This window comes from Protopterus annectens, chromosome 15.part0 (genome assembly GCF_019279795.1).
Source record: "Protopterus annectens isolate FY-2018-M chromosome 15.part0, PAN1.0, whole genome shotgun sequence".
Lineage (NCBI taxonomy): Eukaryota > Metazoa > Chordata > Ceratodontiformes > Protopteridae > Protopterus > Protopterus annectens.
In genome coordinates, this window is record NC_056749.1 from 672,773,865 (window position 1) to 672,787,160 (window position 13,296).

The window sequence follows — 13,296 nt, forward strand, 5'->3', positions numbered from 1 at the left end:
GTACTAATTGCTTTTTGTCAACACCTGTACAGCCATTTATATTCCATGTTAATATGGATGAGCAGTCATTGTGATAGAAAGCTATTATTTACATCTGTTATGCATAACAGTTCTTTTAAATGTATATTTCACAATTTTAGCTTACATGCACACACTAATGTTTGGCAGGCTGATATTTTATGTAGTTGCTTCTTTTTATCTCTGTTTGAACCTATGTTACATTTTTCAGGCCTTTGTGTTTCAATGAAAATACTTATACAAAAACTAAATTTATTTCCACAACCCCCTTTTAACTTACAACAAACACTCAAAGCTATGTTCATTTTCAAGAAGTGGTGTATCTCTCCGGATAGATTCAGTTGCCCCAAATTGACAGCTGCACACACAGGCATAACCTAATCTAAAACTAAGGTTACCTATGCTAAAGCACATTTTGGAGCCTGAGTTCCTACTTACACAGTTGCTGCCTGTTCTTTTCTTATCTGTGTTTTACTCCCATATGTGGAAAATTGCTTACATGCTTTCAGTAAACATTAACTTTAAGCCCTAAGAAAAAGTGTACTGGCTACCTTTAAATAAACTAAATCGTGCATTGTTATATTACATGCTTTAAAGTACCAAGGCTGCTGGGGAAGCAACTACTTGTGTAACTTACTAATTTCCCACAATTTCAAACTTCATTTATTTTTCACTGCACTGCTTTCCAATATGTATTTCCATGTTAATTATGTTGTACTTTGTACATTTATCCTGGGATACCGCTCATGATTAATTGTATCCACATGCAGACCTCTCATTTCCAAGTAAAATCAGATGGCAATAAAAGAAGCTAGCAACTTTTATTTTGTGTCAGGCTTACAAGACATCCTCAAACCCAGTCCTGATGGATTTACTGCACATCAGTAAGTCATATGGCACCAGACATACTTGATATAGGTTTATACACCTCTATTGCAACATCAACATTACAATTTGGAGGAATAGGTATATCTCGCAGAGGATACCGCTGGTATAGAACAGACTTCCCATCCACATAAAACAAACTTTGTCCCAGTCTATATTTGAGAGCAACTTGGATCTATGGATGGGAAACAGAAAATGTATCCCAAGACTACCCCTTGTACTACTAATGCATAGAGGCAGCTCCTAAATGCTTTATCCCATGCTCATGTCCCCTAAAATTATCTACGGTATGGTCCCAGTTACTATTATTAGGGTTAATATGTAATTATCAACTATGGGATGGGTAAGGCCAATCTCTAATCAAATGGGATAGGTTAATTCAAGCAGAAAATGGGAAACTGGCTAGGCCTAAAATGGTCCTTAAGGGCAGCTAGCCTAGTATTTGTCTATGAATCTATGAACTTTTTACATGCATGAAAGGATCTTTGTAAACTTCACTGAGAACACAATAATCAGACCTCTCATAACGAATTGCTTGCACTTGTAGGCTTCTTGTCACCAACTAAAAGCATATCCTAATGGAAAAAAGATGACATTGCAAGTGCAAGAAAGAAATACCATTTTCTATGCCTTTCATTATTTTACCTTATTTTCAAGCCTATTTGCTTACAAAACCCTTCTCTATAGCTTAGACCAAGGGCATTGGTCTATATAGCCATCTCTGTAAAAATAGAGAAAATTATTATTTTAATTCTAAATATAATGTGATCACTACACTCTTATATCCTCACCCCAGTAACTGGAGATCACAACATTATACTAACTTTAACTTGCTTTTTTCTATCCCTTCGTGTTACAATGTAAAGCCTAGAAACATTGCAACAATGAAAAAGTACTTATACTAAATATCTTTAGCATATACAGCAGTTACTGATAAGACACCCCCACCTCACTTGTAAAATACCCCTTCCTGACTGCATACTGTACAAGACCACTTTATAATATAACATGCAATTTACATCATTAAATTTTACACAAATATTAATAAGAGCCAAAACTGTTTTACATTCTTTTTAATTTAATTGCATTTTTAAACTGTGTTTGGTCTAACATTGCTACATACTGAAGTGTGCTAGCTTGCACTGCATGTGAATTGTTTTTACTACTGTTTTTGCTACTTTTCTGTAAAAAAAAAACAAAATAATTGTAAGCCTGTTTCCTACCTTTCCTGTAACTAGTGTTCCAGATACATATTTGCTGTATCCAGGACTGTATGTAAGCTTCTGAGCTCTCCAGGCCTTTCTGAGTTGGTGGGAAGCCTTCTAGCTTATCCGTGGGAGTGGTGAGCACTAGGTAACCTGTCTACCACATAAGGAGTGGCTCTGGCCCAGAAATTGTAGTTATTGGCCTTTTGGGCAATCTCTTCCATCTCTCTCAACTTTCTGATTTGAAAGCCTGCATTTGCACTTGTTTCTGTCCTGTAACTCGTCTAGTGCAGATGCAGATTCTTAGTTGTAGCACTTAAATTTGCTCATTCATGCTCAGCACATGTTCAGAACTTGTAAGCACTAAATAAGCTACTAATTACTATAGCAATCAATCTTCCTCATTACCTAGAGGAAAACAGTTCTTGTACTTACTTTTCTCACGTGCTTAGAGAAAAACAGCTCTTGTACTCACTTTCCTCACTTATCTAGAGGAAATTTTTTTTTTATTCAGGCATATCCAAGGGTCAGCTCCTAGTGTTCTCTCCTGTCTATCTGATGAATCTGGGCATCTTGAGGCAATGTAGAAATTACCTCATGTACACAGACAACCCTCTCCTCCTACCACCCAACTTTACAACCTGTGAGAGATGCACTTATCTAGCCAAACTGGAGGTAAAGCTCTCTCCAACCAAGACTGAACTTGACAGTCATGAGAAGAAGGTAAACATTTGCACCACACCACACTCATCACATAGTCTCACTAAATCTACACCACCAAAATCCACACATAGTAACACAAAAACATTTGCAGAGGCTCTTGGTAATAATCTGTCTAATCAACAGAGACCTCCAAAGCAGAAACGCAAGTAACCTCCATCCCCCAACACAACCCAAATGACACATAGCCCATAGACTCAGTGTGCCACTCAACCTCAGCCAATAAGGCAAAACAACGTACCCAACACACTAGTCATAGGTGACTCTATAGTCAGGCACACTGATGTCCCACTCACCAGGCTAAACAAGGAGAAGGTTACTGTCAGCTGCCTGTCGGGTACCAGGATCCACCACATAACCCACGCACTCAGGTCACTCCACAACAAGTACAAATATGACTGTCATTGTCCATGTTGGTGTGAATGACCTGAGACATACCTCCCTGGACTACATGAAAAGAGACATGGAAGAGCTCTCCGATCTTGTAGCCTAGGCCGGTATGACCCTAGCCCTGAGTAGCATTCTGCCATTGCCCCGAATGATACCGCAGTACAAGGGCAAAATGATTGACTTCAACAATTGGCTAAGCTTCTGGTGTCATTCTAAGGGGATCCAGAATCTGTCTGCTTGGGATGACATGGTCGACAGACCACGATGCTTTGCCATAGATGGCCTGCACCTCTCACCCCTGGGATTCCGGATACTGGCTAAGGCTCTTGCTGGCCCTATAGTGCCTTTTTTAAGCCAGGTTCAAATAACAAATTCACCACTGTAACAGGAACAGGCAAGCAAAAACTGAGGGTAATGCTACTCAATGCTAGAAGTCTAAATCTCAAAATGCACTCACTCAAGGCACTCCTTAAAATGGAGAACATCGATATCTGTGCAGTGACTGAGACCTGGTTCAAGGCTCCAGAGAGCACCCCTGCACTACCAGGCTATAACTCATACCACACTTTTCGGCCATGTAACCTGGACCGAAACACCAAAGGTGGAGGTGTATCCATATTCATTAAGGATATCCATACCTCCAGGCTAGTTGCTCAGCATAATGCATCCGAGGTTATCCAAGTGCAACTAACTCTGGGAAAAACTGCAATCCAAATTGTAGCTTGCTACAGATCCCCCACCATGCCCCAGGATTCCCACTCCTCTTTTCTTGATGTACTGGAAAATATTAGGGTTCAACCCAACACCCTAATAATGGGCGACTTCAACTACGCCACCATTAACTGGGAAAACTACTTGTGTACCAACTCCTTAGCTCAACGCTTTCTGGAATTCATAAACTCCAATGCCCTGGATCAACTTATCCACAACTCCACCAGTGGCAACAATATCCTAGACCTAGTCATTACCAACATGAGTGACCGGTGTTCCACACCTGAAGTCACCTCCTCATTGGTCCGATCCGACCATAAGCTAATCACCCTTGATATCCACATCCCGCCCCCACCCCCCATTAAGGAAACCACGGTAAAACATTTCTCTAAAGCCAACTTCATGCTTCTTAAGACAGAAGTGGTGAACTTCATGACACCTATGCAGATGGACAATACAGTTACAACTGCTGAATCCTACACAAATGCACTCTATAAACACTTACACGAGTGCATGGATCGTGCTAAACCAAACAGAACCAAGATGCTATCCTCCAAAAAAAGGAAGCTGATCTGGTGGTTCCCTGCCATAAACAAACTGTACAACAGAAGGAAGAAACTGTTGCAAAAAAGAGTAAAATCCCATGAGTGGAGGAGCTCCCTGGTCAGCCTCAGTAAGAAGCTGAGATCCCTTATAAGATCCTCCAAAGCTAGCTATGAAAATCACCACTAATTCTAAGGACAACCACAAAGCACTCTATAGCTATGTCAAGAATCTCGATGGCAACACCCAGAATTGCTCTGAGTTACAGCACAAAGGACGAAAATTGCAGAACCAACTGATATTGCCAACATCCTGGCAGATAGGTTCAGTGCTAACTTTAACCCCCCCCCCTCACCCCCTAAAGGGCCCATATCTATACAAGAAGAATGCAGAGTCCCTGTAATCACAACTACGCAGGTAATAGCTGCACTTTCTAAAGCCAGAAACACAGCATCCATGGGACCGGACAAAATCCCAGGCTGCGTTTTACACGAACTTCAGAACAAACTAGCTCCCCACTTAAGCACCTTGTTCAATAATAGCCTCGCATTGGGCTTTGTGCCCACTGAATGGCGCACAGCAACAGTTATCCCATTTCACAAAGGGGGAGCCACCACTGATCCTGGGAACTATCAACCTATTAGCCTGACGAGCCTGGTCTGCAAGGCCATGGAACGTATCATCATGGAACTCATAAACAAAGACATTGGTAACCTCCAAACTCTGGATCCCACCAAGTTCGGGTTTGTGAAAGGCAGATCATGCCTCCTGAACCTGATCGACTTCTTTGAGATGATGGGAAGGTGGTTCACACAGCCTATGTTGACCTCACCAAGGCTTTCGACACCATCCCCCATTCTGGAATTATAACTAAACTCACTAAACTAGGTATAAATCCCTACTTCACAAGACTGGTTGCCAACTCACTGACAAAACACACACTGTAAAAGTTGCAGACTCCAAATCTGACCTCAAAGCAGTGACAAGTGGAGTATCACAGGGTTCCATCATGGGACCTCTCCTGTTTGGTATCTACTTCTCTGAAGTACAGGCTAACACAGATAGCCTCTGGCTAATGAAGTTCGCAGATGACTGCAAACTAGGAGCCATAGTCAAGTCACCAAATGATGTGGACATCCTACAGAAGGGCTTCGCTGAGACAGATGCCTGTTGTCAGAGCCATGGCCTTAAGCTCAATGCCAAAGAGTGCAGTGTCATCCCCTTTGGTAAAAACTCTGTACCCATGAACTACCACATAGGCAGCAATCTACTTAACACTGAATGTGTGATAAGAGACCTTGGGACCCAGGTGGACAGTAGTCTCTCCTTTGATAGTCACATCACCACAGTAGTCATGAAGTCCTTCTACGTAGCACACCTCATCAAAAAAGGGTTCTCATCCAGGAAAAAAGAGGTCATTGTTCCCCTCTACTCGACACTCATTAGACCCATTATAGAGTACAACACCCCTTTTGGAATGTACCTCACAAGACATCTGCAGCAGCTGGAAAGGCCACAGAAGTACCTCACAAAGAGGATTACTGGCCTCAAACAAATGCCCTACACTGCCTGCCTCAAAAAACTCCAGCTTTACTCCACAGCATATCGCCTACTCCAAGGTGATCTCTGCCTAACATATAAAGCTATGTCAAACCCAGAGCTGTTGGACATGCTACTCCTAAAGAAATCCCAATCCCTCTGAGCTACACGCTCTAGGGACCTAAACCTTGTCACCACAATAAACAGGACATGCTGGAGGGAGAGATTCCTGTTCCAGAGAATTCCCATAGTCTGGAACAGGCTACCCATCTATGTCAAGCAAAGTTCTTCATTAGCACTCTTCAAGAAAAATCTTGATGAGTGGATGGGAAATAGGAAATACACCCCGGGGATCACTTCTGTGTCTCTGGACAGTGGCACAGGAAAATAACTTTCTTGGGTGGCGTAAGCCAGGGAATCTTGTTGACTAGGCTTACGTAGGCCCTTGGGCTGATAGCCTACCTATGAACCTATGAACATACAGTTGCTACTACATTTCTTCCAGTGTCCTTCTATAAATGAATGACACAAGAAGAGGTATAAGCTCAGTTTATCCACAAGTTTAACACAAAATCAACAAAATTCTAGTCTTTCTCAGCCACTTGTTGCAAAGCCGCATTTCACGTCTAATCCTTTATCTAATGAGATAGATGCGTTATTGTCTCCTACTTATTCACTAATTTCACAATGTTGTTGGACTTCTTCCTGATCATCTCCATCTCCCTACACCAATCTCCATTTCCAATCCAAGTAGTTCTAATTCTTCTAGTCTACTTCTGTGCTTCTTTCTAACTCTCACACATTTTTGCTTTAAAACAACAGAAAAGTTTTCACTGACAAAGTCTCTCTGTGGGATTTGTTATTGTCAGTTAGCATGAGAAGCAGAGATCTGTTCAGTTTGCTGGCTCACTGTTTTGTTGGCTAAACTTGTTTTTATTTCCTCCTTGCCCTATTCTGCATCCAAAATGTATTTGATCCTCCAGCAAAAAATGTTCTGAAGGCAGCTGGGTACAACAGCTTTGAATCTCATGCCTGCCTCTCAACATTTCTTGATTGCAGAGATTAACCTGATTCTATTCTGCATGGCATACAGTGAATAATCATTTCCCACAAACATTCTGTGCCCCCAAATTTTAATACTTTTCCCTTTTGCCACATTTTTCTTTTCAGGAGATTTCTGTTGGTATGACTGCATCTTTACTAATATAGGTCCTGGCTTTCTCATGACAGGTCTTGAGCATATACCCAATGTGCCTTCTCAATTAATAAATCCTGGTGTGGAACACCAGTCCAGTTGCTAATTTGTACACTCCCATGGAGGCTGTATTTTTTGCCTTAGAGAGGACAGTGATGACTTGCTCCCTAGAAATAAGGGGAAGGGGGCAGGTACTGCAGATGTCCTGTTTTACTGATGAGGGGACAGAGGGGTGAAGTTTTCACTGAACCTGTCTACCAGCAAGTTGGCTATATCTACAGCTTTTGTGGATGTGGTGTTCTTAACCACCAGTTCCGAGCAGATCTGGGTGCTTCCTTTGAGATTGCGGACATATGTGAAGAAGGCCTTATGATTGTCTTTAGTAGATGAGGCCAGTTTGGACTTGAAGTTTGCTTTGGAGGATTTCAGTAGTGCTCTTATTTGCTTGTTCAGGCTAAGGGAGATTGCTTCTGATTAGGCACCTGCTCCTTCTTTGTCCTGGATAGCAATTGTTTCCTTTTATTATAGAGTTTAGTTATTATAGATGTCCACCAGACAGGTCTACTCTTCCTTGAGGAGGAGGATTTCATCCTGTCTGGTATTCCTGATTCTATGCAGCTATATATATGCTCATATAGTACTTTGGTGTAGGTTTGGACATATGGGCCAATTCCTATGGATGGGGAGGGGGCTGTGAAGCTGTTTATACCTTCCCTCAGGAGGTTGTAATAGGCTTTGGAGAAGTTTTTTTGTTTGACCCTAGCTGGGGTCGGGGGAGATGGTGACTTTGAAAATGACTGTTTTGTGGTCGGATCTTACCAGGGATGATGACACTGTAGGAATGCTGCAGTGGTTACTCATGTTGGTTAATACCAAGTCCAAGATAGTTTCACTTCTTGTGGGGGTGTCAGCCAACTGGTACAAGGAATCTCTGGGCATTTGTGTTTTGGCATGCATATTTCTTCTAGTCTATGGTTGGATAGTTAGTCGCCGAGGGTCAGTGTAAAGGGTTGGATCTTGATAGATTCATAGAGGTCCAGATAGGTGGAGTGGTCATCTTGAGTCAAAGTTGGAGGCCTACAGCTAGCTATGATTTGAATAGGGGTCTTGTCAATTGTTAACTGCACCTGGAGTGTTTCCTGTGCATCATATCATATATCATATATCAGACATTTGTACTGTCAAAAAATGAATGCACTCTGTGCATGTGCTCTGCCTTCTAACTCTTCTATTTTGTAAAAACAGCTCTTCTTGAGAATTCTCGTGCTCAGCTTTTGTTTCATTTACAGTTTTTTTAGTTCATATGAACAGCTAAATTTTCTATTTTCTCCAATTTTTATTTGACTTTTTTATATTTCGATTTTTTTTTCATTTATCTTAAATACCTCTGAATGTGTTTGATGTATTTTCCCTCTAAATTACTGGAAGCCAGGTTCAGTACCAAAACTGAAATGTGAACTGCTTTTTGTTGAACAGCTGCAAGGTATTTCCCAGACAAGAGATTTTTTCTTCTTTTCTGGTTTATTTTCTGTTAATTCCTTCAAGCTTCCTCTTTTCTGTTGTCCAGACAGTGTAATTACTAGCCAGTAACTGAATTTTAAGCAAACTGATAGCTTTTCCTGACTTTTTTCACTCACAGCTTTCACACTAGAAGATCTTTAACCAATTTATATATGATAGTTTCTGTGGCGCCCCTGCTACTTTTAGTGGATGGTGGATAGAAATGTGTTACCCGTAACCAGCATGCTTACAGTGTAAACTGGTAGGGTAACCTGCACAAAGCGCAAACTGTTCTAGATGCTATATAATTAGCAGGCTTAACAGCCAGTCCTTTCAAATGCAAACTAAGAATCGCCAAGGCCAGGAGCTTAGGTTTTACAACAAACAGACAAAGCAGAGGCTATACATTCTAGGTCTAGACAGGCATTATTACAAACACATTCTGAAGACTTCTGATCTGGATTACTCCTTAAGAGAACTTCCCTGAGTCAAGACACCTCATAGGAAGAGAGGATGCTGAAAATTGTATCTAAGTATTTAAGAAATGTAATGCACTCATATCCAGTGATTCAAGCCCATTGTTTTTTAAACCGAAAACAGAAGCAATGACAACCACAGGAACCGAGCCAAAGATATTTAATGAAGCACTTTTCGTTCAGTCAGTAACTTGAACTTCTTTAGATAAAATCACAATTAAGGAGGGGTTTTGTTGGGTCTATATTAGAATATCAAAATTTCACAATTTTGAATATTCTAATATCGACCCCTATTCAGCGAATGCTGAAAATAGCGAAATGACAGAAAAACAAATGTTTTCCTAGGGAAAGAATTTGGTTGTCCATTTCTGTCGTTTTGTTATTTTCAGCTCTGTGGTGGAAAGTTACGGGTCGGGTTCAGGTAAGTATGCGATTGGGCGTGGGTTAGGTGAGTTAGGGTTAGGGCGCGGGTTAGGTATGTGTGCGATTGTGTGGATGTGAGGGTTAGTGCGGGTTAGGTGAGTTAGGGTTAGGGTGCAGGTGAAGTGAGTGTGCGATAGTGACGGACCTTAGGGTTAGGGTTTGGGTTAAAGTAAGTGGATAGTTTGTGGTGTTTGTACAGTTTAGTGTAGGGTAGTTGTAAGATTTTAGGTGTATGTGTGTGGATTGCTGTTTGTTTGGTGTGCTTGTGTTGTGTGTATGTGTTTCGGAACAGCAAATTATTTCCCTAGGAAAAAATTTGCTGTTCTGCATGTTTGATGTTGTCAGTGTTCGCTGAATAGGGGTCGATGTTAGAACATTCGAAATTGTGAAATTTCTATGTTCTAATATAGACCCGGTTTTGTTCATATAGTTATGCACCATGTGATTTGGCTGGAGGGATATTTAAACTGTGACGTATTAATTGTGATTTTAGCTTCATTAAATATCTTTGGATCGGTTCCCATGGTTGTCATTGCTTTTGCTTTTGGTTTTTCTGGTTTGTGGATTTGGTTTCCTCATTCTCGGTCCTTTATTTTTTTAAAACCATTTTGGGTTCATACAGGTACCTCAAAAGTGGGTCTAAAAAGCAGTATTGTCACCAAAGTTCTAGGGTGAAGAGCACCCAGACTCTGTTTTGAGCAGAAAGCTTAACCCACGAGAAACTCACTTCCCTTTGGGGCTACTTATATGGCCACCTGTTCATGCTAGTCATTGGCCTCACTCCACTCCAATGATTGCCTCACCACTGGGATGAGAATGCCATGCTTACTCAGGGAGTCTTGACTTTGGAATGTTTTAAATGGTCTGTTCTTCTGTACCCAGGCTCCCTCAGTGACAGTGCAGACAGCCTAGCTAAGGTGCACAGACTCACCCCTGGGGTGCTGAGGGTCTCTAATGTGATATAGTGCATGTTTGCACAGTAGGAGGAAAGTATTTCAGCATAATCTGGTTAGATATTTTATAGCCTAAGACTCCAGACCTAGCCAGGCAATAAAAGGTTAAGTTCTCTAAGGCTAGTTTTAAATTCCTTCGGTTTAGGGTATGGCAGATTTTAGACTATTTCAAGAAGAGGAACATAAGCACAGGTTTGTGGAATTACTCACTGTGAAATGAAACAAATCGGCTAAACTATGGTATAGCTGCCCTGATCTTTAAACTCTAGTAGTTCATACAGAGTCAGCATTTCACCTGGGGTGTAGAGAGGTGGGGGTTGCTGCTTATAGTGTGAGTGCTGTAGTGAGAAAAATGGAAGACAGTTTTCTCTAAACTTCAAGGAAAGTTAGGTAGCTTAAGGTCTAATCAGAGCTGTAAGCTGCTTGAAGAGAAAGGCAAATCCTAAAAAAAGGTTTGCTTAACAGATCTTTATAAAAGCATACTTAAAATGCTACTATTTAAAAAGATTGAAGCGGCTACAATTTAAAAGGCATACTGAAGTGTCACAACTCAAAGGTCTGTGTTACACTGAAACAAAACTGCAACTACTATAGATAAAGAAGGTATTAAATATCGGAGGGAGCTGTATTTTACAAAATAAGCACCTGTGAAATTGTAAAACTTGCTCATCCTTTTGTATGGTGAGTGAAATTAATTTATTTATGTTTTTTTTTAAGTAAAGTAAAAAAAAAAATCTGTTTTCTAACTAAACTTCATATCTGTTTTATTTCCCAGACTGGCCAGAAAGACCCAAATATGTTGCAATATATAGAAAACACAAGGTTTCATAGATACAAAATGGCAAAGAAAAATAAGACTGTAACGACAAACAGTGTGTCATATAAGTTTAATACCTTGTGGAGAAAGAATTTCAGTTTGGTAAGGAATACAAATATTTTTTTTGCTGTCTTGCTTTGGCTTGTAAACTTTCCCAGTAAACTGGTTCCAGCCTTGAAATACTTTTTCTCCAACAGCAGTTTTAAATGGCAGTCTAACTAAGGACAAGGTATGCTCATTCTATGCTCTAAGATAATCTTGAGTTCTTATTAATTTTGAGGCTAGTGGGGCATTTCATTTATTACCTTGCGAAAATGGAGGTCGGCAGTCGAGTTATTCTTTTTGTGATTGGCGGCTATTTAGATATTTGTTATATGTGGCAAATTTGGGTTCTCCTTTCTGCTAGGAATATAAGGCAAAATATATTTTCTAGTATTTTAAGGAGGTCATTAGTGTATAAGGGATTTAATGCAATGATGAGAATAACATAATTCAGCTTAAGAATAGAACACAACCTTTACTAATGTCTTCTTAGTTTCAGGGAAGAACATGTTGGTTATCTTGTAAGCAGGTTTGTGCTGTTAAGTAGTTTCTGCAAGTAATTTTGTGCTGTTATGCAGGTTGGTTATCCCATACGTTAAGTTATGACTGTTGTACTACTCTGTCAAATGTCTTTTCTGGATCCAGGGTAAACTTGAGATATTTTTGTTCCTAGACTTGATTAACTACCTTAACTTCAGGATTTTTTAATTTGCATATTTACTGGATTATTTTTGTATCTATCTATATATATATATATATATATATATATATATATATATATATATATAAAATATATGTGTATGTGTGTCTGTATATGTAATATATATATATATATGTGTGTATATGTGTATAGTATATATATATATATATATATATATATATATATATATATATATATATATTTATGGAGTAGCAAAGAGCAGAACTGTAGATTTTTAAGGTTTAACATTTAACCTGTTTTTTGTAATCAAATATTGTAGATTGTAAAATACCTTGTTACTGTGTTCTCAGAGTAGTGTTAAGATTTGGTGTGGCAAAGCAGAGCAGTGCCATCTGTGTACATTTTAAGGTCATTGATGATGTAAGAGAATAAAATGGGACCATGCACAGAGCCTTGTGGGACACCTCTAGACAGTGATCCTAAATCAGATAAGGTACTGGTAATAGTTACTGCAAATGTTCTTCTTTTGTAAGCAATTCTCAAACCGAGTGAAAACCTTAGGACTGAAATTTATTCACTCAAGCTTATTTAAAAGTGTTTTTGGTATTTAGTACTTAAGTCACATCTATAAACATTGCTCGAGTGAATATTCTACTGATTGTTATTAAGAATTCAGTAGCATAACAAAATTAGTCGATTTTAAGAAAAATTAAACCAGTGAATCTTGTGTGAAACATCAACTAAGAAAGTAACAAATGCACAGTCAACCACTCTGCTACCTTCACAATGCCCAAAGGAGGCTGACCAATGTAAATAAGTCACAAAAGCTGAGCACTTTTGTCCTTTACAATCAAACACTGGACTTCATCAGAACTGTTTCATGAGACTAAAGCTTCCATTTAAATAACCCTTCCCATGATTGCATCATTAATTGTTCACCCAGTCTTACAGTGTTCATAAATTCCTAATGTTCACAATAAAACATAAGAAAAGACAAAAATGATACAACACGTAATGATAAAAAAAAAATTAATGCTTAAAATAACTTGTAGTACAAGAATTGTTGACATTTAACAACCTAAAATGTGTAAATTCCTTCTAAAATAATTTCACAACTTTGCTGCCCTCAACTTTAAAACACTAGTGATGTATGCAAAATTATTGAACCATGGGAATTAGTGGTATTTAATCTTAGCTGCCAAACTAAATATCCATATT